A 22942-nucleotide genomic window follows, 5' to 3' on the forward strand; every position below is an offset into this window, starting at 1 on the left:
GACCCGTATTTCTTGCTTGTAATTAGAAGGAAGAAGCAGCTCCCTTGGCATTTATTGATTCTCCCCTTTTGGAAACTCAACTAAATTTTTATTCTTTTATTTTGACAGGTCACTAATATTATATGAGATCATAGAAAAAATGGAGCCTGCTAAGAAATACAGTTATCAGAAAAAATAGGAGCCATGGAGAATTAAAGAGCTCAGGCTGTCAGAATGCAAATCGCAGCCAACTGTAGTCTTTGCTTGAAATGCTCAATGAAGGAAGAAAAGTTTGAGGGAAAATAGCCCTCAGTTATCCTGCTGGGGTGTTCCTGTGACAAGCGGCAGTGGGCCATGCAGGGCCTAAGGGCAGCTTTGTAGACATTGGGTATGGCTGGATCAGTTAGAGAAGATGGAGGGGCATGGTCTTGGGCTGATGGGGGTATAGGTGTGGCATGGTGGTCTCTCTGTTCAAGATTTGGAACAGCCCCCAAGTAGAAGAGGTTTAATATTTGTTCTCCTCAGTCCCAGAGGGCAGAATGCATGAGTTGCTCTGAAGGGCTGCCATATTGCATTTTGGACTCTTATTCGACTTGCGGTCCTCAAAAGCCTCCACACCTTCTCTGTCCCCTTTTAAATCAAGCCTGGAGCTGCTGCTCTCTCTGAGGTCCAGCAGGGATGGGCTGACATTTTTTCAGGCTAAGATTTTGTGAGCAGCTAATGAAATAGCACGTCAGAAGCATAGCAAACTTTAAAGTTCTATGGAAATGCTAGTTACTATTATTATTATTAGCCCTCAGTAAGTAATTAACTTTCTAGAAAGGCATGTTTATAAATTCAGCATTAGTAGATGAGGAATTGTGGTTCACCCAATGTTGGAGCTTTGGTGAAACTTTGCTAATGACCACGATGATGATGATGATGATGATGATGACCAACATTTATATATTATTTTAAGGTTTGCAAAGTACTTAATGCTCATTGTCTCATTTGAACTTCTCGCTGACTCTAGTAGGTGGGTACTGCTTTTGTCCCCATTTTGCAGTGAGGGACCTGAGGCAGGCAGAGGTTAAATGGCTTGCCCAGGAGGGCAGCCAGTGAGTGTCTGAGGTGGAATTTGAACTCAGGTCTTCCTGAGTCCAAGCCCAGTGCTCTGTGCATTGCCTCACTGCTTATGTTAGAGATTCTTTCCTTTTTCTTCTAAAGTGCTGTGACTTCCTTGGGCCTGCTGGTGACTTGATTTGAACATTATGAATGCCTCAAGGTCAGTGCAAAGATGAAACTGAGGCTCGGGGAGGCTATGTCTTGTTCCATGTCCCCAGGGAGCAAGGTATGGAGGTGGCAAGTTCAACTGTGGCCCAAGAGTTTGTTAAATGACTTTAATAGATATTACTGCTCAGATAATAACTGCCCGCTACAGTCCAGAGTGCCCTGACTACAAAAGGTAAGTGTGTACCTGCCTTCCAGCAGCTTGTGTTTTGGTAAAGATATGGTGGGTGGAGGCTTTCTTGGTGCCTTGGCAGCATTACTGTCCAGGGGGAGCTGCTGCTGGGTGATTAGCCAGAAGAGACCACCAGGTTAGATGGTTGGAGGGGCAGTGAAGCATAGTGCATGGTTGGGGCTGACCAGTCCTATAGCCCATATAGTGACCCTGTCTGATTCTCCAGTCAGGACTGTACAGCTTCAGGGCTGTGGTTCCAGAGCCATGGAATTGCCACCTGAGCCAATTAATTGAGGCAAATAGAGACTAGTGGTTGTGGTTCAGGTGAGTTAGGGACTCCCCCTGACGTTGGAACTCTTCAGGGTGAAGCCCAGGAGCAGAGGTGAACCATTGAAGCTTCATGTTTCCCTCTGGGCTTCCAGATTTGGGGACAGCATGGTGCTGCAGACTTTGCCTGGACCTTTTCTTGTTGGTTGGCCCACAGGTCTTGTCTAGCCATTCTGTTTTAGTGTATAAGACTGTAGCCTGAAAGGGCCAGGGTCTCACATTGTATCCTGGGCCATTTCCAGCCGTCCTAATGAATATCAGGGATAGCCACTGGACCCAGATGGCTCAGGAGAAGAAAGTGAGGTTGGTGACCTTGCACAGCCCTCCCTCACTCAAAATAAAGTCAAGTGCAAGTCATGTCATCATCTTGATGTCACGGTCCTCTTCAAGAACAAAGGACAAGCACAGCAACAGTGAATGTCCATGAAATAGTCACTTTTCAACCAGACATGTGACTTACTCCATTGGCCTTTCTTTTCCAGTGCCAGATTGATGTGGAGGCAACTTGGATACCCAAAGACAGCCCGTAGAGGGCAGACCCTTGGAGGTCCTACCCACTGGGCAGAGAATGCTTTTGTACAACCAGAAATGGACTTGAATGTGAGATCTTTGAAAGTCAAGATTGATTGACTGATGACTGGCCTAAGGATTAGCCGGGCTGAGGCCACAGAGGGTTTTTACTGGGTTTATCCTCGAGGGGTAGGATGAAGCTTTTGGCCATGGGAACCTAGCTGATACTCATCTGGGTAGAGGAGGTATGGTCAGCATTGGTACATGGGTCCTAAGACTGATGAAGTCTGAGACCCTTGGAGGTTAAGCAATTTCTGGGGTTTCCTTCAGATGCCTTTTAGAGGACAGCTGAGCTTATTAGCATACAGCTCCCCCTCTGTGGATTTGGATAGATACTGTGAAATTCCCCAGGGGCTCCACATTCCTCATCTGGTCGAGGGAAGAGGGAAGTTTATAGAGAAAGATAATGAGGTCTGTTTTGGATTTGCCAATGGGACATCCATTTGAGAGGTTCAAAAGGCATTTAGTGATCCAGGACTGGAGCTCAGAAGAAATACTGAGACTGAATAAGTACCAGACTGATTTCTTGTTCCATTATGTCCAAGATTATTCTAAATACTATTTCAGCCATTGTAATTAGGACTTTAAAGTCCTGAAAAATCTTTAAGAAAAACCACAAAAACCTTTTCCTGAGAACTAGTTAATTGTTTGAGCCCACCGTTTTTGAAGAATTTAGTGTAATATAAAAGACTTAGGTATTTAATTTTGCATTTACAAGTATTTAATCAAATGGAAAGTACATTTTAGGTCCAGGAATCTTGGCATCATCATAGTGTTGGACTGAATTATTGTGTAAAGAGTAAAAGGTGGAGAATTTTATATTCAAGCTATGAAGCCTATGAAAAGTTCTAGGTACAAGTCACTGCATTTAGGCCATAAAATTCACTGTCATATGGAAGCCTTTGAATCCCACTGAACTGAGCCTTGGATTGGTGATTTAAAGTCTGCATCTCTGTGTCAGCCATAGCATCAACCAGCATCGGATCCCTAATTTAGATCTCTTGGCCCTTGGAGGGAGCACTGGGGCACACACGTTCTTTCATTCATAGGAACCCTTTTCTGGCTGACATTAAGTCATGATCACCCTAACATTCACACAAGTGAATTTTCCACAGTGAAAGCGTTTACCACCAATTCTCTGTTAATAGTAGAAGACTTCCTTCTTTCTGCAAATAGTAGTGCCCAGGTGGGTGTACTTGGCAGGTTGGCTCTCACTTGGCCAAAACATGGTGGAACTCCATGGGATAGGCCTGTGACACTTTGCCCCGTCTCCCTTCTTTAAATTTGGGTTTTGGGAAATCTAAGATGATGGTGGAACAGAGATAAGGAAGGGGATGTCAGGATCATACTGGTTCAAAACTCATCTGCTATTTGAGCTATGTGAACTCAAATCACAACAGAAGGTGGTTGGTTTAGATTTATTGATTGATCTTTTTATTAGAAGGTTTTGTGGTCCCAAATCACTTTCAAAGCTCTTCCCTTCAGTTCTCACCCTCAGTTTCCTTTCTTTTGAGGAGCATGTATCTCTGTTCTAAGTTAATCCAAGAAATCAGCATCCTTCAGTCATGGAGTTAGGATGCTCTCAGTGTCTGATCTTACCAGTTCTACATTTGAGGTTACAGTGTATTGGAATTTTTGGAATGTGGACTAATCAGATCAATACATTAAAACCCACCATTTCTGTTTCCTGAGTAATGGGACCAGTACTGTGTTTGGAATGAGAAGAATGTGATTTGTATCTAGATCAGATAGGAACTGCTGGTATGGATTTGGGGAAATCACTTCCTGGCTCATCTTCTCAATTTTTTTCTCTGTAAAATGGGGGGGATGGACTAAGTGGTCTCCAGAGACCCTTTCAGGTCTAAGTTTTGTGATCTTTGAGCACTGAGTATGAACTCACAGAATCCCCAAAGCTGAGAGTGGCTGGGGACTGCTGTGCCTGTGGAGCCTGCCCAAGCCCCAAGGAATCCTCAGTACCCCAAACCCAGCGAGCAGCGTTCTAACCTATCATTCAGCTTACTTGCTGATGGAAACTAGGAAGAACAAATTATTCATTTGTTTCCATAACTATTGTTGTTTCTTAAAATAGAAGTGAAGGTCATGGTCGCTGGTATGTCAGGGCTGTCCCCATTTATCCTAGCAGTATGTCACCATCGATGACCTTAGACATCTCTATCTTGGCTGTGTGGTCCGGGGGCCAAGCATGGACCCCAATCCTCCCGGGTACTGCAGAAAAGACCGGTTTAAAATGTTTTGGGGGTTGGAACTAAAAATATTGTGGAAGTGAATATTGAAAGCTAAAAATAAATAAATTAAAAAAATGTATTAGGGAAATAGTTAACAAAATCAATAAAAGTACAGTTTTGGGAAGCTCTCTCAGACTGTCAGTTTCCAAGAAGGTGACAACTTGCATCTGTAGAGGGAGTTTCTTCACCTGGGAGTTCCCTACAGACACTAATAAAATCACAGGTGCGACTCCTGTCCACACTGTGGTTATGTGCATCTTCCTTCCCTTTGGTTCCTTTTGGAAGTTGGGCGTTAGTGTTCTTTCTTGAGATCCACTCTGCGCTTGGATGACCGAGTTATGGCCCTGGGTGGGCCTTGTAGATCCCTGGAACAAAGACCCAAAGCAACTTCCTATTCTTAGTGAGTCTCTGCATCCTGAGATGGCTCAAGGGAGCTTCAATTTTGAGAATTGATGGCTTAATCCACTTCTGTTGCCTAAGGGTGATGATGGGTGGCCTAGGCGGCTCCATGCATGCCCAATCCAGATACTGGGGAGCTCAGCCCAGCTAGGAGTTATCCTCACCTCCAGCAGCACTTGACCCCAGGGGAGCCCTGTAAAAAGAAGAATAGCCTTCCTTCTGCCCTGGAAATGTGTTTATTTCCCAGTTACCTGGTCAACACAACACTGTTGTGTTGATATGTAGACTGCTGGGCATTAAGTAGATGGGTTTGACTCCCCTTGCCTTGCTTCTGCTCAGGGAGTACTTTGGGCTGCTTTCTTAGGTGTCTTAACAGATTAGATTTGGTATTTTCTCATTTCTTGGCATAGAACCATTTGTAAAAATGACATTGAATCCATCTCATCTGGAGAATATGGAAATACCCTTGCAACACTTCGCCTATCTGATCCCCTTGGAACATGAGGGATGTGATAGACATAGGTATGCAATAGAAAAGGTTTCTATTTGAATGCAGGACTGATAGAAACTTTCATTTTTGAAGGGCTTGTGATTTCCCTGATGTGGGAACCACACGCTCTGCATGTATGGAGTGTTTGGGAAATGTGGTAGCTTCTGTATAATGTGGTAGCTTCTGGGCCTTTCCATTGCTGGGCCATACCTGAAGTCTTGGCCTCCTGCTAGCATTGTCCAGAGCAGGTATGCCCCTGGGTTGGCCTTGGAGAGCCTAAGCTCACCGTCATTCTGGGAGGAGGCTTCCACTGGGGGCGATCTTGATGCAGCAGAATTTTGATTGTGCTTTTAGAAGATACTGGAATGTTTTTCATTCTGTTGTTTTTCTTTGTTTTATTTTATTGATGCATTTTATTTTAAAGCTTTATTTATTTACAGATTAATCTTCTCCCTTCTCTTACCCAATGAGCTTTTCCCTGTAAGATGAAAACCCAAGCTAAGCAACACTCAGAGGGCAGCGGCAGTGCTCCAGCTGTGCCTCCCGGGCCTGGCTATGTGGGCCGTTTCTCGTACCTCCTTTGAGCTGTTAGAGTGGCTCAATGTCCTTTCTGTCTGTTGCAGTCACTGTGTAGGTTGTTTTCTTGATCTTGCTCACTTCACATACATCTTCTCACAGTTTGCTGAATTCTTTAGATTCATTTTTTCCTTGTTTTTAAATAAAATTTGATTTCTTTTGTTTTTACAAAACCAACCCTCCTAGAGGATCCTCCCCATAACCAGGAATATTTCATATTCATTGTGTGTCACAGCATAGTCAGACTCAGTGGTTCATTTAGTCAGATTCCTATGAGCATCTTCTTTGTGCCGTGAGCATCTCTTAAGCACCTATTGTGTGCCATTCCCTATGTAGTAGTACTAGGAATATTGAGGTATCTCTCTGACCTTTCTTTCTGCCCTTTCCTTCTGAAATAATCAGATTGATTCTGTATCAGTTTTTAATTGATTCTATCTATGGTTCATTGATTTTGTCCTTGATCTGCCTAGGTCATGGTTCATTGTCTCTGAAATTCAGTTAGCCGGTGGCAGATTATGTTTAGAAATCCAGTTTTTTTTGTTAATCACCATTCTCTTCTTGTGTCTAAGAAGTATTTTTTTTTTTCCGAAAGGAATGTGATCTGCTCCCTCTAACCATGCAGGCCAACTCAAAGAAAGAGTACTTCTTAGTCACTTGGGGGGAGTAGGGGAGGGAAGTGGAAGGGGCTGGTCGTGACCCCCTCCTTCCCAATTTCCAACCATTCATTTGTCCCTTGTGCCTCAGCTTTGGAGCTAGTCAGATGGATTTCATCATTTATGAGGTCAAGGCTATGCCTGCAAAGTCCTGTTCTTCTTCCCTCTCTATAGCTATGAGAGAGAGAAGAAGAGAGAGACAGAGAATGCTATCCCCCTCACTTGGTATCTTAGCTTTGCTGAGGAAGCTGAGATTCTATTAATTGATAAATTTGCACTTTACTAATAAATTGATCATGCTTGGAACTACATGCCTTAGTTTACCTTATTTTACCTGTTACACCCCCATGAGGTCTGTCCCCCCAGCAATGGGATCTCTTGATCACATGGCCTGTAGCATGTTTTGGGTGGTTCAGGCCCTTCCCTCTCCCACCTGCCTCGTGATTCCTCAATGTTTTTTCCAGAATGGACCATTTCCCAGCTCCCCTCCCTGTGTCTTTGTGTACTTGTCATCCCGTAGTCTTTCTGACATTGACTCTTTCCATCTCACTCATTTTCTCTGATTTGCTGGGGGCACATTGTGCTTCCACTTGATCCTTTTATTAGAGATTTGTAGAGAGCTGCCCTCTTTTTCAAGGTTAAACAGGGGAAAGGTAACCAGGTGGCTGCTTTTAAACCACCTGCATTTGTGTTCAACTGTGCATAGATTTAAGAACAGGACTTGAAAAAATATCTAGATTATTTTTTCCTCTTAGCAAATAACAAGACCATGAGGTATTTGTAAATGGGGCTTGGGTGGTATCGTCCTGGACAAATTACTTAAGCTCAGTGAGCCTCGACTGGGCAGCACACAGACACACATGCATGCATGTGTGCAACAGTGTAATAGTACATGCATATGCCTACACACACATGCACATGAACATATACATAATGCATGTGAGTGTAGCACACATGCACATCTGTGTGCAAATGCAGTGCAATCATACACAATTTAATCCATTGCACAGACATGTATGTACATGTGTGTGCAGTGCACATGAAGTATGCAACACAGTGCAGCAGTACATTCATGTCAATGTGCACACCCAGTGCAACACACATGCACATGCATACATACATGTGCCTCTTTTTGATCCAGGCCTTGCACTAAGAGTCAGGATTGCAAAGACAGAAACAAGGCAGGCTCACCCTCTTGGAGCAAGCTGGAGGGTAACATGTTGATGTACACAGTCCAAATGCTAGACAGTGTTTGATGAGGAAAGTGGCAGCAGTGTGGGGGCCTGTAGACACAGAGGAAAGGCCAGCATGGCTGGAAGGATGGTGGAACCTCAACTGGAAGATTTTTGGGCACTGGGCTGGGCACTTGGCCTTGGAAAGGCACTAGGCAGCCATTGCGGCATCTAGAGTAGAGGAAGAACATTCTGTCTGTGCATAAGCCAGATTAACTGGGGGTGGGGGTGCCAGAAGGGCAGTGTGGAGGAGGGAGCTACTGCTAGCAGTGATCCAGGACAAGAGGGAGGAGGAGGTAAAAAGAGGAGGAGGGGGAGCTGTGGCCTGATAGCTGGTCTCTGATGAAGTTCTGGTACCTTTTTTGCTCCATCTACTGTGTGCTTGGATACTGCAATCTTAGTGACATGTGCTACCCTTTTTCTACATGTGGATGTTAAACTGGGTCATCTGGTTTTTTCTAGAATCTATCTGCCTTAAGAGTAATGGATCACCTAGTAAGTGCCCTTTTAGAGTGTGTGTGTGTATGTGTGTGCACACAATGTCTGCATGTGCTCATGTGTGTGCATGTGGGAGGTGGTGGGGGGCACTTGGGCCACTCCGAGTCCTTCATGAATTCTCTACAATAATTGCCATGACCCCATCCCGACATGAAGCCACTCCTTATGTGCCCCAGAATGTGAGTCACCCGGACCCACGGGTCTGAACACGGCCCATTTGTTGAAATAATTTTCACGTTTATACTCCCTGTTTTAATGCGGTGTCTGCTGGCTTGTGCGTCCCAGCTGCTGTCTGTCCTTGTTTTTAGGTCACAGCTGACCTGTTTTCTGAAGATACAGAGGTTTTTACATTTTCCCCAACTTTTCATCATCACTTAATGGCTTGTCTTTGTGTCCAGTGGAGTGCCTGGCACAGCAACAGTCCTTACCAAATGCTTCTTGGTTTGGCTTGACGTGGGGGCCGTTGCTTTAACTGACACTCCCCAACCCCCAATTATCTCTGTCAGATTGCATTTCTTTTATTCATTTTACTTAAAATGGTGAAAATAGACCTGTGTTAGAGTGAACCAGAGGCCAGAAATGTGCTTCACAAAAAGTGGTGTCACATCTTTGCCCAGTGTGTTCACACCAGCGTTTTCTCCATTGTTGGAGAAGTGTCACATGACATGGACACAACTGACAATAAATGGGTTTATTCCCATTCAGGACTTGGTTCATTTTACTTAATCTTTAGAAAACTAAGTTTTTTATTGATTTTTTCCCCCTCCAAATCCCTGTCATTTTCCATTATTTCTGTGCATAGCCAGTAGACCTGTTCTTTGTAACCCAGATGTGTGGTGATGTAAGCAAGGTCATTGATCACATCTGACTGTGATTGGTGTTGTTCTCATCACAGGGCTCAGGTCTTCCTCAGTCCTTAGAGGCCACGGTTGGACCTTGCATTGATCGGAGCAGTAGCTGCTGACTTCATTTATGGCCTTGTGGCCATGAAGAACATCCTTTCCCTACTACTTTCTCTGTGCATCCATTCATGCAAATCTTCCTTGGTTCTCATCCCACCATGTTCATCTTACTTAATGTGCCCAACCGTTCTCAGGGGGAGGAGCACCTGCTGTCCTTCTAGTTCTGTACTTCTTTGAAAAGCGCTTCTGGGCAGACTTCCCCATGGGTGGAGCCCTTCTCTTTGTCTGAGAACTCCTCGGGGAAGAGGCCTCATTACGATGCTGTGGCATCCCAGGGCCTGGACCACCACCTGTGGTGATCCTGACTTTGGTCTGTGCTCTCACAAGGTCTGACTGTTGGCTCAGCGTCTGTAATGGCCCAGTGTTTTTAGTGACCTGGCCTCTATGACTAGCGCTTTTATTTTTTCTTAGCTACCACGAGTCTAGTTTGTGTGATGTTACTTGTTGCTCACTGTGGCTTTCAGCCTCCCCACTTTCTTCTCGGAGGCCTTTTTTGTGTTCTGGGCCTCTTCTTCTTACTCTGGAACTATGGGGTCTGATGCATTTTTCCTTTGTCTTGGCCTGTTTCTCGTTTTGCATTGAAGTTTCAGAGTATAAAGTACATTTTGATTTTGTTAAGAAATTCTTTCTAAGTTCCTACTGCCATGGAAAATATTTACATTTTTTTCCTTTGTTGTGAACTTAACTAAACCTAGTAAACATGAACATTTGAACATGCAACGTACAAGAAGAACAGAGATGACACTTTAACTGGCTATTAATTTGTCATGATAGTACCAGAGCTGTTCTGCTTGCAGGCTCATCTGTGGGTTGTTTTCAGTGTTTCATTGACACGTCTTTCTTTCCTTGTCTTTTGTTTCCTGTTCTGTCACTACTCATCATCTTCCTTCTTCCACACTCCTCCCCCAATCTAGAACCCCTCCCTTGTAACAAATAAGTGTAGAAAAGCAGAGCACTTATCCACACTGGGCCAGCCCAAAGGTGTGTGTCTCCTGCTTCATTCTCCAGCCTCTGGAGTCTTGTCAGAAGTCTTTCTGCATTCCCATCCTTCCCTTGTCTGCTGTCATAGCCTACATACTACCTGAGAGTCTTCAGAGATGTCTTGATTTCAAAAGATTCTCTTTTGTAATTTTTCAGAGCACAATCGCATTCCATTCCTGCATCCTAATGAATTTAGCTGATCCTCATTTGATATCAGGGTGTCTGCTTTTCCAGTTACATGCTCCAGCAAAGAGTGACCCTCAAATGTTTTTGTAGCATGGGTCTTTGCCCTCCTTGTGGTATCACTGGGTTGCACAATATGTGTGCACAGCTTGGTGAGTTGGGGCCATGATTCTAAGTTTCTTTCTGCTGTGGTTGGACCAATGCAGAGCTCCCCATCACGCATTCAAGCTGGGCCTGGAGAAGGCCCTGAATGACTATTGATTGACACACTGATTGATGATTGACACACTGATTGATGGGCCCCCATGGCCTTCCCAGCAGTTGCCATTTCCTCTTGTTTTGGTTTGCTTCATGGTGGTGATGTGCATTGGAACTTGAAAGCTCTGTTATTTGGTGTGACTTCTCAGTGATTGGCAATGTTTTTGTGTGGTGGAGTATTCTTTTTCAGCTGTTCAGGTCAAATACCCAGTAGAAGTGGCTTGTGGTTTACATGGTGTAAGGTGCTGGTCCTGGCACACTTTCTGCCAGAATGTTCCCCAATTTTCTCAGAAATCCCTCCACCACTGGAGCCTCTTCCCTATGTGAGAGTCAGTGGATCCATGATGCCAAGGACAAAGGTGAGCAGTAGGTCCTAGGACCTGGCACCAACCCAGCTAAGAGCAGAGGAGCTCCTCCTGAGAGTGGCTGCAGGTTTATGAGTTCTTCAACTGCTTCATCTCTTGAGGACCACTTATACAAGGTCATAGAGATGACAGTCTGTGGGCACAAAAGCCTCCGGGGCTTCAGTCACCTGTGCTCTCCATACTCCCCTCCTTCTAACGGGTCATCCAGCATAAAGCCCATCTCATTCCTTAGGACTAGAGCGAGGAGATCTGGGAGGAGCCTTGGAACGTATGCCCCCAGGAAGGAGCAGGAAATACTTGGTGTCCCTTCCTCCCCGTTTAGCTCCTGTGCCTCAAAACGGTGATACTGTATTTAAGGACATTCATGCTGATGTGATGGACCAGCCAAAATACTCCTTCTGTTTCATTTCCTAAACCCAGTGTCTCTCTCAGGGCTGCCCAAAGTCACCAGGCCCCCTGGGGGAGCCAGCGGGGAATTCCCTGCCTGGGGTCTGAGCCAAGGCTGGAGGACTACCTCTTGACAATGTTGTAATGGAGAGCCTCTCAGGGCATTGGTCCAGCAGGATGGTCACTGAGGTCCTTTTCTGTGCTCGGAGTATGAGGACTGGAAAAGCTAGCCTTGGCTTCCCTGCCTAACCGAGTGAGATCCAGCAGCGTTGATTAGGGAGTGCTCAGTGCCTGGTGCTTCCCCATTAGAATTCTCTCTTTCTTTCCTGGTATATTTGAGATACATCCATTTTTGCTCCCTCATTTGCATGCTGCTTCTGAATTCAGCCCCATCTCTTCCCAGGGTAGAAGGAAGGTTCGCTGGTCCCTGTGAGGAGACAGGCAGAAGACAGGTATTCCTAGAGAGTTTGGAAATATTTTCTCTCTCCTTGATTTTTGACAAGTCTTTTCAAATTATTGTTTCCCCTTAAGTCCCCACATCCCACCAGGCACAGAGGGACATTATACTTCTGGTATTGTGATTTAGATGACAAAGATAACAGAGTGATTATTGTATTGTGGCCCACTGGAACACTCCTTCTCATGTACTTGTTAGCACCAGAAGACTCCACTGCCCACTGTCAAAGTGGAGCACCATCTGGCCCACTCTACTGCTAATAGTGATGGATTCTGGAGTAGCTGGTGGTCCCCTTGGTTTGACAGCTTCTGCCAGTTGGTGGCATGAATTCATTCATCCGTCCGTCCGTCCATCTATCTATCTATCTATCTATCTATCTATCTATCTATCTATCTGTCTGTCTGTCTGTCTGTCTGTCTGTCTGTCTGTCTATCTATGTCTGTCTGTCTGTCTGTCTGTCTGTCTGTCTGTCTATCACACAGAATTGGTGGAATGTCTAGTATACCTGAGCACTTTAAAATACCTGGGTTCATGCCTAGGTGACCTACAAGAGAGTGACAGGTTTCTTTGCCATTAATGTCCTCCAAATGTTGGAATGGGAATTGGGGTGGGGATTTTTAAAGATTATGGGTGCACAAGATTTTTATAGCAGCTCTTTCCGTGGGGGTTAAGAATTGGAGGTTGCAGGGATGCGCATCAATTGGAGAATGACTGAACAGGTTTGGTATATGATTGTGATGGAGTATTATTGTGCTGTAAGAAATGACAAACAGGATGGTTTCAGAAAAACCTGAGAAGACTAACATGAACTGATAGGAAGTGAAATGAGCAAAACCAATAAAACATTGTATGCAGTGTACACAGCAATATTATATGATAAAGAACTGTGAATGACTTAGTTATTCTCAGCAATGCAATGATCCAAGACAATCGCAAAGGATTCATGATGAAAAATGCTGTCTGCCTCCAGAGAAAGAACTGATGTTGTCTGAACACAGAACTGCAGCATATTATTTTTCAGTTTTTCTTTTTTCTCCAGTCTTCTTGTACAAAATAATTAATATGGAAATGTTTTACCTGATTGCACACATATAACTTTTATCAGATTGTTTACCTTTTCAGGGAGGAAAGAAGGGAGGAAGATAGGGATAGAATTTGAAACTCAAATTAAAAAAAAAATGTTAAAATTGTTTTTACATGTAATTGGGGAAAAAAGAAAATATTACAAACAAGATTATAGGTGCACTCCTGAAAGGATGGTGGACCAAGGGTGGTCCAGGACATTAGCAAGGAGGGAAGCTAACTGAACATTTTCCACTTGAGAACTCCATGAGATAATGTGGGATTCCCAGCCTCTGAGTGGGACTGATTGATTAAGGAAGAAGCTGGTGGCCATGGGTGTTTTCTCTTCTCCTTATCTCCTGGTATGTTCCAGCCATGCTGCACCTGCCCTTCTGTAGTAAATGTTGGGGGAGTAGCTCTGTCCACAGCTTAGAGAAAAGGGAAGTTTCCATGTCTCTTCCCCTTGAGCAGGATGCATTTCATTTTTGGAGATCCCAGGAAAAGCCTTTCTTCCCCTCCATGCCCCAACTCCATCATTTCTCAAATGTGATATTTGTAATAATAATATATTTGTAAAGTACTTAGCCACACAGTGCCTGGCATCTAGAAGGTGTTCCCTCCCTACTTCCTCTCTCCTCTCCCCTTCCCAGTCACAGCTGCAGGTAAATGCAGTGACCACAGGGGCAAGTGCTTCAGCACTTGGTGCTGTCTTCCTTTGCTAGGCTGAGTGGGTGGGTGTTGGCTTCATGATTGTCAGAGTAGGATGCCAAGAGAAAAACCCTTCAGGGTCGGTCACATCTCCACTGGGATCTTTGAGTGTTTAAAATGCTTTGTTGGGTAAGGCAAGTGGTCATTGTTGGATTCCATGCTTGGTCCCCAGGCAGTGGGCACTCTGAGTCAAAGTGGGAAGGTAAGAGGAGACGGTCAGAGCCGTTCTTGGCTTAGTGACAGTTGGTTCTCTCTGCACTTGGAGGTGACTCTGGTGCTCAAGGGGTCCAGGCTAGATGCATTTTGGGGAGACAGCTGAGCCTTTACCTCATCATTCTCCCACTTGGAACAGGCAGCCCAAGGTGACCTTTGATTAAAGTTCATTATAGTGTTTTGACATCAAATGAGGGATATATCTCTTGGATTCATGGTGAGAGAAATGAGGATTCCTGGTGTCTAGTTACAGCTTTGCCACTGAATTGATGAACTTGGTTAAGTTATTTTTTGCTAAGTCTTTATTATGCTTGTAACTCACTTTCCTTCTCTGTTCATTGGGTATCATTTTCTCCCTCATGCAGATGGATAGATAACTGATGCTTACAGAGCCCCTCTGGGCTGTATTGTGAAGAGCCATGGAAGCTTGAACTGTTGAAATTAAGCCAGTTTAAAAATGTTGGACAAGACAAGAATAATTTCCCTTTTCTTTATTCTGTTTAACTCTTCTGTAGTAGTTATGGCAAATGGGGAAGAAATACCAACATATAAACATACTCGGTTGCTTAAGTATTTATCTGAGCGGAAATTGTGAGCTAGTTCTGCTGCTTTCTGTATCCCTCTGGCTCTCCCCATCTCTGAACTGGCCTGTAAGCTCTGCCCCCTGTATCCCCCCAGCTCTCTCCCTATGCTCTCTTCCCAGCTCTGGCCTCCTCCCCCTGAGCTCCCCCAGCTTTCCTCACTCTACACTCTCTGCGGCTCACCTCTCCTCTGTCCTCCCCCCTCTGCACTGCACCCTACCCAGTGGCCTTTGAATCAATGTGTTTAGTGTCATTCTAAGTGCCCAGGATATTTGGATTTCGTAATTCATCCTTTTGGGAGATTTTCAAAGTAAATGATTGCCGCTCTTTCTGTGCCCTTTCCCCTCATCTTGGCCTTTGGTCTTAGACTCAGCCCATTTATCCTGTGTACTCTGGGGTATTCTTTCAGACTGGTGGCTTGGAGAGTGAGGCAGAGCCAGAAGGCACTGAAACCCCTGACCATCAGAGCTGCTTCAAGACAGGTGAGAAATGCAGATTTGGAATTAGGCTTCATCAGTAGTGTCAGACTGGTTTTCTTTTTGCTAAGACTTGCTGTGCTTTATAAAACTTAATCCAGCTTGCTTGTGTTGGTAAGTTGTTGAGCATCCTCATTCTTGTGAGCTGTCACTCACTGGTCTGTAAGACTTCCTTCTTTGGGAGTCTAAGTTGCCTTTTTTGTGTGAGTTTAATTTTTCGTTTTGAATCAAGGAAAACTGCAGATTTTCCACATGACACTGATGTAGTCCATGGCTTATCAGTCAATAAGCTTGTGTCATGCCTGACCAGTCAGAGAAGAACAGTGTTTACTACTTAGCGATTCCAGTTAGTTCCTCATTTCTAGAGTGTTGGCCTACCCTATGGTAAGCAGATACAACTTGTGGTTAACATCCTCTGTGCTGAACAATCAGTAATCAATAAACATTTGTTACTTAAGATTTTGTAATTTGCTTCAGTTCTTTATGACTATAAGAAAGCTCTTTGAATATTCCCCAGAGTCCTTGTGTCCTGAGGAGTCCTGGACCCCATTTATTGGCAGTTGCTAGCTTTGCCAATAAATTGCTTGTTCTCGGAACTTTGTTTCCTCAGTGTCTCAGTATCACAGATTTCCATTGTGACAGTTGGCGAGGCAGCCAGGAAGTTGAGTGATTGGATTCTGGCCCTGAGGAGCCTCCTAGAGTGCTCTGGTAAAGAACCTTTTCCAAGAGAATTCTCCAGGGAGGACTACCTGGGAGGTCAGACTCCTACTTAGCCTCAATCCAAATTAATCTGAGACAAGGTAAGACTTCAATGGGAGAATCTTACCAGCCTAAAGAGAGATAATTAGCCTATGTAGAATAATTTCTCCTGCAAGCAAGAGAATCCCTCTCCCAGATAAAACTGTCTTAACTGCTAGAAGGAGAATTATCTCTCCAGCAAAAAAGAGATTCCCTCTTAAAAATACATAGGTAAATCTTTGATAACAAGACTTTGAAATTGATTTATGATTCTTTGAATTTAAGTTGTGTACACTGACTTTTGAAAATGAAGTCCAAGTTCATATAATAGAGAAATTGAAGTAAAATTTGTAATATCAAAAGTGACTTCCTTTTTTTAAATTCTAAAGGCTACAGTCTAGTCTAAGATCAATATTACAGTATTTCGTTGACAATTTTTTCTTTTTTTTTGGTAAGGGAAGAATCCCATTATTATTTCACTTGGGCAAGGAGTCTAGAATGCAGCTCTCCCAGCTAGCAGGGACTTAACTTTCACCAAACTTCAGTGGAAATAAGGGAGGAAGACTATCAGTAACTCCATAATTCCCTTGGCAATACTTTCGAGAATATTAGGTGAATTTCCCAGGGAAATTCTTTTGCAGGGGAGAAACTTCTTTGTGGGGATGCCCCAGGAAAGTAAGTGGGTGTGGTAGTAATATTCCAAAGGTTCCTCTCTGGAACAGTTCCGTATATCTTGGAAGCAGGGGAAACTCCTGATTCAACAGGGTATGACCAAACAGCATGCCACTAAATTATGTGAGATTTGGTCTAAGACTGTAGGAGATTCAGCTGATAAATTATATTGGCCTAAATTTGATGGTTTTGATTACAGTCCTTTGAGGAAGTTAGGGTTGTTTATCAAATAAACTACCCAAAGTGGATGTAGGCTTTTTGCTGGCCAGCTCTGTCCAATGGGAAATGCCCTCAACCTCCTAAAGGTCCCCCCTTTATCCTGCCATCTTCTACTACTCTTCCATCTTATCCTTGCCACTACAGTAAGGAATCTAATTCCTTTTGAGCAAACGTGACTGGCTACCTCTCTTTCCCCTCCAGGAAAGATTTATATTTGATAGCACCCAGCTTGGAAATATGGTGCTCTGAGTCTCTATCAACCTTTCAGTCTCTCTGACCTGTCCACATGGAGGAGAGATACTCCTACATTTGATGAGGAGCCTGTGGCAGTTAACTCAATTTAAGCCATACTTAGAGGGCACAGCTCAGTCTGGGGAGATATAACTGGTTCAGTGGGAACCTTGCTCTTTCCGGGACAAGGAATCACCATCTGAGAGGTGACTGGTACACAAGTCCTCGATGGCACTGCTCCAGCCAGCTCAGGAAGTCTTCATAATTTCCCTTCTTAAGACCTCCATTGAAACCCTAATAATCCAGCCATTCCACCCAGTCATTACAAGGTAGGGAATCCTTCATCCAGGGAATGGATGCATGTGCCATCCATACTGATAACTGGGGCATATTTCAGGAAATCACTCAGGAAGAAAAGGAAGCCTCTAACCTTTTTTACTGTAGGTTGTGCAAGAGTGCTAAGTGGCATGCAGGATCAGATCTGATTAACCCAAGAGATGTTCAGATTATTAATGCAGCTTTTGTTAACCAATCTGTCCTAGAAATTCAAAAGTGTGTCCACAAAAGCTGGCACACCTGGCCTGAGAAGGGCTTAGGTGAGCTTGAAGGCATCACCTTCTGTGTGTGCGAAGGGAGGGGCAAAGAAAAGGAGAAAGAAAAGCCAAGCAAAAAACTAAGACAGTCTTGGCCATGGCCCAGGTTGCCCCAAGTTCTTTTTGTGCTCTGCTGGCAAACCAGAGAATACGAGAACACTTTTACTGTCACCAACAGGGTCATTATGTCAGTTAGTACAAGAGTGCAAATGAGAGTAATTGGGGGGGAAACCGAAACACATCTACAGCAGAAAGGAGTGTGTGTGTGTGTGGGGGGGGCAGGGGACAGGGACCCTCGATTCTGAGAAGGATCCTTTTGTTTTCCCTGATCCCAGTGTCCTTGCACCTGTTGTCCCCATGCTGGTGAGCCCCATGTTACTATTAAGGTTGGTGACACATTTTAGGATTGCTTGTTAGATACTGGGGCTCCTAGTTCAGTCCTAAATGAGGTGCTAGACCTAAGGGCATGACTTTGGGTCCCAGAATATTTCTGGAGTTATGGAATAACCCCAGCCTATCCTAAAATTATCTCCCCAAAAAGTTAGCATTGGCCTTCTCTTAGTGAAACAATCTTTTCTTTTTGTTCCCCAGTCTCCACTTAATATTTTAGGTAGAGTTCTCTTATTTAGATCAAGGGCCACTACCTCGTGCTCCCCTAATAGTTCCCTGACTTTACATCTCCCAGAGGGCTCCCTGTCCTTATTTCTGGTTGTGATGGATTTTTCTGAGGACCCCATAGAAGACGTTCTGCAATTTTCAGGGACCTCTGAGGAAGACTTTCTGTCTTTCTTGCCTTTTTTAGGTCCTCCACCTGACATCTTTGTGGGCTTCATCATCCTCCAATGTGTATCAGCTGTCCCTCTTACCATCTGTGTCTCAATGTCCCTGGTCTAGGGAAGCTGGGGGCGTATCTCTTCTATTGTTGATTCTCTGAGAGACTAAGTTATCATTGTCTCATGAAAATCACCTTGTTTCACCCTATTCTGCCTGTGAAGAAGCCTAGGCTGGGCCCTGATGGAAAACTCATTTTTTGCTTTGTGTCAGTTTTACATGTTCTACCTAGACATCCAGTGGTTCTTAACACAGCCATGGCTGTTCTTCCATTTCTTGTGAGGCTCCTGGTTTTACTGTGCTAAGGCCTAGCTCAGCTCAGCTGCCTTTAGCATCACTATTTACCTACATTCACCACCCCCGTTTGCCCTTACCTGGGCAAAGGCCCAATGGGCAGGACTGCCCTGGCTCAGGGGTCTGTTGAAGCCCCACCCTGGTTTCTCAGATCCAGCAACTGGATCACTCATTTATCTTCTCATGTGCCATCCCTCAATCATCTTGTAGGCGCACAGGACCTTGGGAATCAGCTGCCATGTTCTCCAGCATGTCTCCAGATCCCAAGTTCAGAGGCACCTTCCCCCGTGGAAAGCCCCAAAGCTGCATGTGAGTGGGGTGCAGCTGGATGCTGCCACAGTGGATTCCATCTTTGGATGAGATTCATAACCTCTAACCGCTTGGCCTCAGCACCTTCCTGCTCTGGATAAACCCAAGAAAGCCTTTTATCAGCCCCAGCCTTGGGACTCCCAGGTGCCAGTGAGCCCTTTTTTGTTCATAATCACATGAGAGTGGTCTCCACTGTCCCAACTCAGATGTTAGCACCCTCTCCTTGCCTGATAGTGTCTCAGCTTGTTCTGCTCAGCTTGATACTGTGGCTACCTAAGGGCTGTGGTCACTTCTGCCCATTTAGTGGGGAAGGCTTGTGATTGGTTCGGGGTGCCCCTCTGATGGTGTAGCACCCCACGAGGTTTAGGCTCTCTTATTTTGCCATAGAACTTAAGCCTGTTCTGATCAGAGACTTCCTAACCATGAAGTGACTTTGCAAGGGCAGAGAGACTATTCATCTTGAGTGGTACCACCCTTCACCGTGCCACATTACTCCCTAGTCTGCAGACACTGGGTGGCCACCACCTCACTGGGCCTCTGTAATAGATGTGGCCAAGAAACCCTACTGTGACCTCCCTGGTGCCCCTTCCTGAATCCTGATTCTATTCTAAATGCCGAAGGGTCCTCTTTCACGTGGGATGGCATCTGGTGCTCAGGTACTACAGTGGTCTCCAACCCTGACACCGTCTGGGCAGTCTCTTTGCCGTCTCCTCTCAACCTCCAAGCAGCTGAGCTAATTGCATTCACAGAAGCATGTTGTTATGCTGATGGGCACAGTGCATCCATCTACACTGATCCACAGTATGCATTTGGTGTCTGTTATGTGGCTGGGATGTGATGGCTGCAGAGAGGCTTTCTGACCTCTGCTGGCAAAGTCATTGCACATGCAGACCTCTTCAGGGAACTTGGAGCTGCCACAGAGTGACTGGCTGCATTGGCCATTGTCCACTGTTCTATTCACACCATGGGACCGGTCCTGTCTCGTGAGGGCTTGCTGAGCAGATGCTGTTGCCAAACTTGCTGCTCTGGAGGGTCCTTGGTATGTTTTCATCTCTTACTGCCTCTTGAAGCCAGTTTCAGTATTGTCTGCAAGAACATGGAGGTCAAGAAATGGAGAGAGCAGTTTGAGGCAGAGCAGGCAAACGGGGTCTGGGTAGTCACCAAAGGCATACCGCTCCCTCCCATAGCTTCAATTACCAAGTATTTCTGTTTGTGGGGGCATGTTTTGGGAGTCAAGGAATAGTGGGTACAATATGGTGGGCACAGGGCACAGGCATTCCACTATCACTTCTGTCTGTCTCACTTGTCAAGCACAGAACCACATGCCTTTGGTGGTCACCCTTGTTACATCTGTAGATTGACTTCATGTGCATGCCAAAGTCAGGTCATTGGAAAGCATGCCTCCTTACTGTAAGTGTGCTCACTTGGGGGGCAGAAGCATTTCCTAATCCTAAAACTGCTGCTGCTTTTGTTGCAGAAATGCTTCTCAAGGAGACTGCCCCGGGTCTGCTGGCAGGTATTGATTCAGATGGGGGGAGGGGTCTCATTTTACCAAATCTGTTTTACTCCTTGGTTCTATCCCCCGTGCAGAGCTCTGGCCAAGTTGAATTTATGAATAGGGAACTTAGAACTATGACTGACAAATTGTGCTCTGAGACCCACTTGAAGAGGCCAGGTGTTCTTCCTGCTTTGTTTCATCTGTGCAGCAGACCAAGGGGAGAGGGACATAGCTCCTTTTGAAATGCTTTTTGGTCACCTTGCCCCCCACCCCTTTTGAAGCAAAGCCTTTTTCTCCAGTTTCTGCATCCCTGCTGGGAGGAGATATATCCTTTGCATCTTACATATAGAAACGACCAAACAGACTGAAAACCTTTCTCAAGTCAGGAGTGCCCGGACAGACTGGACCTTGGCACTTCTCACCACCTGAGTTTTACCCTGGTGATAAAAGTCTGCGTCAAGAGCTTCCAGTAACCCAATGGTTACTGGAACTCAGCCTCCCCAGGAAGGCCCCTTTGCAGACGCTACTCACTCCTCTGACTGCAATCAGGACTGGAAAAAGAGACCCTTGGCTACCCAGCTCTCATGTGAAGGCTGCCCTGCACCCCGATAAAGCGGGATTGGTACAACCTGATTAGTACTGCTATCATTCCAGGTGGCCTTCCATGCCACAGAAAACTCTTAGGAGAATGTTAAAGGTCACAATCCTCCAGGAGAATGGACATTCTTCTCTGTGCCATTTGCATTAGGCCTTGTAATGGTTAGCCACACAGTGTGCAGGATGGAGAGAGCAGGACCAGACCCCAACCCCTCCATATCCTTTGTTCAGTGGTGGTTCTGTTACCTATTGTCCTGTGCACAGACTGGTCACCTGATCACACCTGCTTGCTGGGTGGTGAGGGTGCTTATTACAATGAGAGACTTTACCATCTTTCCCCCCCTTGCAGGAGGGGCTTGTTGTGGTTCTGATGAGCCTCCTAAGAGGTCTAGTAGAGGCAGCCAGGTGGCATAGAGGGTAAAGTGCTGGGTTTGGAATCATGAAGACTCATCTTTCTGAGTCCAACTCCATCCTCAGATACTTCACTTTGTTTGCCTCAGCTTGCTCATCTATAAAATGAATTGGAGAAGGAAATAGCAAATTATTTCAGTCTCTTTGCCAAAAAACCTCAACTGGGATCACAGAGAGCTGGACATGACTGAGCATCAAGAGGTCTAGGACTCACAAAACTACTGCTATAAATGAGAGGCCTGAGCCTCCTAGGAATGGCCAGAGAGGAGGAACTCTGTGCTGGTATGATTCTGATTCTCCTTCTTATACCACATTTTCCTGGAAAGGCAAAGAGCAAGCAGCTCCTCACAGAGGTGAATTTTACCCCTTTTCTCCTTCTTGCCTGTAACAACAGGAGCTGGAACCAGGAAACGACTGTCCCCCACTTTAGCTTTCATTTGGGCAGTCGTATCTTTTGATAGAGGTTCTTGTGGCTTTTCAGTGATAGCTTTGATAGCTCAGTGATAGCTTTTACTACGTCTTCCCAGGGATATGTGGGTAAGGAATACTTGTCAGTCAGGACAGAGTCTGTGGGGTGAAGTTTGTCCAGCCAGTAAATATGAGGGCTCCATCTATTAAGGACTCCCAAGTCCTCACCACATTCAGTCAGTGCATCCTTCTACAGAAGTAGAATGCCTTCTCCTCAACTTCTACAGCTGGTACCACCTCTTCCTATTGATTTTAACAAGATGAGAACCAACCCTCCAGTTTAGGAAACTCTGTCTGCTGTAACTCTGCCCTCCCTCTTTCTGATGTAAATAGAACTCATTCCTTCTGGACTAGAGTTTTAATGGCCCTAGTGCCCACCTCAAAACTATACTTTGATATCTCTTATGTATAATACAGCAGCTTCTGGAGCACACCAGGGAATCCCAGAGATGCTATGTGCCTTGGTGACCCTGGCCAGTTTTTTATCTGTGCAGGAGAAGCCTTCTCTCTTCCTCCAGGATGGTTTAAAACATGCGAGATTGTCTACTTGGGCCCCTGTCTCTGTTTTTAATCATTCTGTAGGTTTAGTTGGAAAGAAAACTCGTAGCAATCAAGGTGCATGGTGGCTTGCCACACAAACCAAAAGCTACTAAATTGGGCAGAACCATCTATCCATGGAGAGAGTTTGGTGGATGGACCCCTTTCCTACAGTTGAGTGTTACTAGAGTATGTCAGTCAGTATAGAGTATTTCTGCAGGAATTGGCAAGCTGGCCCAAGAACCAACTCAGGGTAGGCTGGAACATCCAACGCCATCCCCTGCTTCAGGCTGAAGTTGATCCTCTTGCAGAAGAGGCATGACCACACTGTCCGCCAACAGATGCTGCTCATTGCTGCTCAGGGAGGACCATGTACTTCCCCCTTTATCATTAATGAGCCATGCTGCTCTTGGATTAATGAGTCTGAAGATATTGCCACCAATGCCCACGAACTCCCATGAATTATGTCTGAGACTCACCAAATAACAGAAGAGACACAC

At 45.2% G+C, this 22942-nt stretch overlaps 1 protein-coding gene across 6 annotated transcripts in view; it reads left to right on the forward strand.

The window, feature by feature from the left end:
* MGMT (O-6-methylguanine-DNA methyltransferase) overlaps positions 1-22942 on the forward strand; it is a 311191-nt gene that overhangs the window by 43732 nt on the left and 244517 nt on the right. For 3 of the 6 annotated variants that reach the window (XM_072629068.1, XM_072629069.1, XM_072629070.1), the window contains one exon: positions 14978-15050. The exons of the other annotated variants lie outside the window; for them this stretch is intronic. The gene's annotated coding sequence lies outside the window, so the exon portion shown is untranslated. The remainder of the gene's footprint in view (positions 1-14977; positions 15051-22942) is intronic. 6 annotated transcript variants of the gene reach the window in all.

The sequence above is a fragment of the Notamacropus eugenii genome, chromosome 1 (genome assembly GCF_028372415.1).
Source record: "Notamacropus eugenii isolate mMacEug1 chromosome 1, mMacEug1.pri_v2, whole genome shotgun sequence".
NCBI classification, from domain to species: Eukaryota; Metazoa; Chordata; class Mammalia; order Diprotodontia; family Macropodidae; genus Notamacropus; species Notamacropus eugenii.